At 32.6% G+C, this 4,540-nt stretch overlaps 1 non-coding gene across 1 annotated transcript; it reads left to right on the plus strand.

Moving 5' to 3' along the window:
* The first annotated feature begins 3,998 nt into the window (after positions 1–3,998).
* LOC127546171 (U4 spliceosomal RNA) lies at positions 3,999–4,133 on the plus strand. The gene has a single exon (XR_007950006.1). It is a non-coding gene; the product is annotated as a U4 spliceosomal RNA (small nuclear RNA).
* The last annotated feature ends 407 nt before the right edge of the window (positions 4,134–4,540 follow it).

Below are 4,540 nucleotides of genomic sequence, written 5' to 3' on the forward strand. Positions count from 1 at the left end.
TTTCTTCATCTCTACTAGAAAGAACTTGAAAATCTAAACAAAGAATTTTATATTTGATCCTATCTAGCTGTTTCTATCCTGGCTTAATGTATGTTGATATTGCCAGTTCTTTTCCCCCCAGCCTATCTTGTATTCACAACCAGTTTATATCTAAACACAGAACAATGTGACATATACTAACAAAACCAACACCAAATAGTATGGGGAAATATACAAAAGTTGTCACTTATCATTGATTTAAAGAGAGAAGGTTTTAAATTTTCCTTTCATCATAGCCAATCTGAAAGGTGTGAGGTGGTACCTCAGAGTTGTTTTAATTTGCATTTCTCTAATCACTTTACTAGTACATTTTAATAGAGCTCTCTAAATGTTTTGAGAATCTCTCAAAGGAAAATAATGAAAAAAATACAAAACATACAAAAGGAGAATAAAACTACATCTCAAACAATAAAGTAATAATCATGAAAATTATTTGGTTAAAAAGAAAAAGAAAATATCTTATTTGGAACTTGGAAAACCCAGAAGCAAATGAATATAATAGAATAAATCCCCAAACTTCAACTACTGGGACAAGGAGTCATGGTATGAAAAAACTGCTTGGGAAATAGGAGGATTTTTGAAGAAACTAGATTAAGACTAAGACCTCAGCTGTTTTCAGAGATCCTTCTAGGGACCTGATCAAAAGTACTTTTTTCTGCCCTGCAACTGTGAGGAAGGTCCCTGCTCCATTGTGTCTGTAAATTTTAGTGTGTTTAATCAACAAAGTCATAGTGTTAGTAAAGAGTCATACTATGGGGTGAAACCTCCAGAAGCTGCCATTACTACTATGTCCCACACAATCCTAGTTTGCCAGTTTCCCAAATCCTTTCACACTACTGACAAACCTTTCTTGCTGATCTTCCAAGTCATCTTTGATGTCTCTGGGCTGAGACGTCTGGAAAATCAGTAGGGTTACTGATTCAGAAGTCCCAAGGTCGGTTCCTGCTTTGGTGAAACCTTTACTGGGCCCCCTCCTGGATCGTTCTAGGGCCCTCTGTTCCAGGTCTGCATGCTGGACTTCCATCTTAGTGCCATAGATCTTTCCTGCTGACCTTCTAAGTTGTCTTTGGCTGGGAAATGTTTACACTCCATTTTTTGTACATTCTGATGCTCTAAAATTTGTTTAGAGTTATTATTTAAAGGAATTTGGAGGAGCTTGGGGGAGAGCTCAGCCACTCCCTGGCTTTACTCTGCCATCTTGCCTCCACCCCCAAAAGGACATATAATTTGACAAATATGGATAAAATACTTCTTATCAACAAAGAGAGTGAGAGGTTCACATGAGATAAAATGTATGGTTTTAGTTATGTAAAATTGAAAAGCTCCTTCACAAATAAAATGCAATTAGAATTGGAAAGAAAACAGTTAATAGAGAGAAAAATCTTTGCAGTAAATTTATGTAATAAAGGTTTGATAATCCTGTCTACTGGCTGCTTCCCAACTCCACTCCATTCCATCATCACTAGTTATAATCCTATTTCTCTCCTCCCTTTTGCAGCTAAACTTCTTAAGAATATCATCTAAATAGGTGCCTCCATTTCTTTTAGTCTCAGTCTCTTCTTAAATCTTTGCAGCATGGCTTTTGACATTATATTTCAATTTAAATTGTTCTCTCCAAAGTTATCAATGATATCTTAACTACCAATTTTAATAGTCTGTTCTTAATCCTCATTCTTAATTTCTCTGTAGCCTTCAACACTGTGGTTCATCCTTTCCTCCAAAGATATTCTCCCATCTCTAGGTTTTAAGATTCTCTTCTCTTCTAATTCTGTTCCTAACTATCTGATCCCTCTTTTTCTGGTCTCCTTTACTGGATCCCCATCCATTTTATACTCATTATTTATGGGAGTCCCCCAGAGCTCAATCCTAGGCCCTCTTTTCTCTCTATATTATTTTAGTTGGTGATTTTATCAGACTTAATGGTTAAAAGTGTTTTCCCTATGCAGATGATTCTCAGATCTTTACTCAGATCTATTAGTCTAGCCCCAACTTCTCTTCCAACCACCAATCTTTCATTTCCAAATGCCTAATAAACAAATTGAATGGGATGTACTATAGCCCAAAGCTTCTTTAACTATGGGTTGTGACCCCATTTAGAGTCATGTGGTGTTTGGGGAAAAAAATTGACATCAGTAAAAAGTTTCTGAATACTCAATGACCAAAAATTAATTCAAAATCAAATACATAATAAATCTAAGGTATTTCTGGCAGCACTCTCTGTGTTGCATCATACAATCGCATTGCAACTTTGGTTCTGAACACACAGTATGTGCACTTTGCATTGTGCATACTGTCACACCACACATTACCAACAAACTCTGCCAGAAACACCTCAGCTCAGATTTGGGACTATTGTATGTTATGAATTGCAGTGTTTTTACTGTACATACAAAGTTTTCTGCTTTTATAGGAACATAACAGTTCAATTATGGAAAATAAAGATGATATTTTCCTACTGTCATTCCTCAGCATGTATCAAATTAGTATATTTTTGGATTGCATCGTATTAGAATGTTTCATTAAAAAATTAAGTTCTTTTTCAAAAACACAAGAGTTTAATTACAGCAAATAAAGACAAAAATCCTTTAATAATATTTCTCTACTGTCATTGCTGTTATGTATATGTAAGTGTGAACATCAATTTTTAAAAATTAAGCACAAACAAATGTAATTGCATAAAGCAAAGCTCATATTTGTTTGAGAAATTGTCAGCAATTTTTATTTATATTTTAGACAAAAAATTTTCAATTATGAATAAGTGGCTACATTTAGAAAGAAGAAGTAAAAATACTGATGACAATGTATCAGAGTCTTTGCTACTAGGTTGTAGTACACTTAAATTGAGTAGAAAAAGAAAATAGGTTGAATCATTTTTGCAATACAGATTTACTTCTAATAATGATTCTAATAATTAGAATAATACTTCTAATAATAAATGTGAAAAAAATCTCTTTGCTTAATTTGTACAAAGTTTTGGCTGCAGAGAGCATGAAACCAACCAAACTAAATCTTAATATTAAGCATGCAGCATACTGCAATAAACCAAAGGAATATTTTGAATGACTTTTAAAATCTTCAAATAAAGAAAAGCAGTGTTTTGAGAAATTTGTCGCTGCCAACAAAAAGTATTTACCAGCACATTATGAAATTTCTTATTTAATTGCAAAAATTAAAAAAGCTCTATGAAATAGGAAAAGATCTTGTATTGTCTATTGCTATTAAAAGGTCAGAAATAGTTCATGGGAAAAAGTATAGGAATGGAATTTGTAAAATTCCTTTATCAAATGCTACTTCAGAAAAGAATTTCCAAAATCAGTAATGACCAATTCCAGCAGCTTATTACCAGACTTAAGAGTAGCTCAAAATTTGCAACTCAGTTAGATGAAACAACTGATATTCTAACATAAAACAGTTGTTACTTTATGTAAGAAAAGTTTATGAAGGAAGCATATATGAAGAATTATTGTTTTGTCACCTTTTGGAAGGACACACAAGAATAAAAGATATATATTTTAAAGTCAAACTTCACAAAGGAAGGTTTACAGTGGAAAAATTGCATTGGAGTCTGTACAGATTACTGATGCAATGATGGGTGAGAATGTAGAACTTGTAGTAAGAATTAACACTAATGTCAATGAGCATGTGCCTTTGGCTCAATGTACAATCCATTGAGAGGCACTCGGGGCCAAAACATGTTACCAGAGTTAGATGTCATGCTTCCCAATACTATCAAAACCATTAATTTCATTAAAAACCATACCCTTAACAGTCATTTGTTTTCAAACCTTTGCAAAGACATGGATTCCAAATACAAAAGCTTATCACTACTTGCCCAGGAAAGATGGCTCTCAAGAGGGCAAAATTTAAACAGATGATTGAAAATGAAAAATGAAGTTGTTATATTTTTGACTGAGCAGAAATCCAGTTTTGGTCATTTTTTTTCCTTAATGACTAATTTGTGCTTTATGCAGTGGCAATATTGTAGCCAATGAGGTTTATTTCAGGTACGATTATTGCTAATTGAAAACTTCTAAATGCAACATGACTTTTATGGAAATGTTTTGTTCAACTTTACATGGACTTTCTCAATGGAGGGAGAAAATGTGGGGAACAAAGGGCAGAATCTGGAATTCAAAATTTTAAAAACAAATGTAAAAAATTGTTTTACATGTAACTAGGGAAAATAAAAATATTTAAAAAAAACTTATGGCTTCAAAACAGTGTTATTTGTCAATATTTTTTTAAAAAGCTCAATAATTGAAACATCATTTAAAGGGAAAAATTATAGCTGTCAAAAGATAAAATTAAAAATTTACTAAAAAGTTAATGTATGGAAGAATAAGGTGTAAAGTGGCTCTTTAGAAATGTTTATAGGCACATGATTTTATAATTGATAAAAACTTCCAAAGATTTAATTGTAAGAGTTATAATTGATCATCTGAAATGCTTGGAGACACAATTTCAGAAATACTTCCCTTAAATTTTGATTCTAAAAAACTAA

This window comes from Antechinus flavipes, chromosome 1 (assembly GCF_016432865.1).
Source record: "Antechinus flavipes isolate AdamAnt ecotype Samford, QLD, Australia chromosome 1, AdamAnt_v2, whole genome shotgun sequence".
Lineage (NCBI taxonomy): Eukaryota > Metazoa > Chordata > Mammalia > Dasyuromorphia > Dasyuridae > Antechinus > Antechinus flavipes.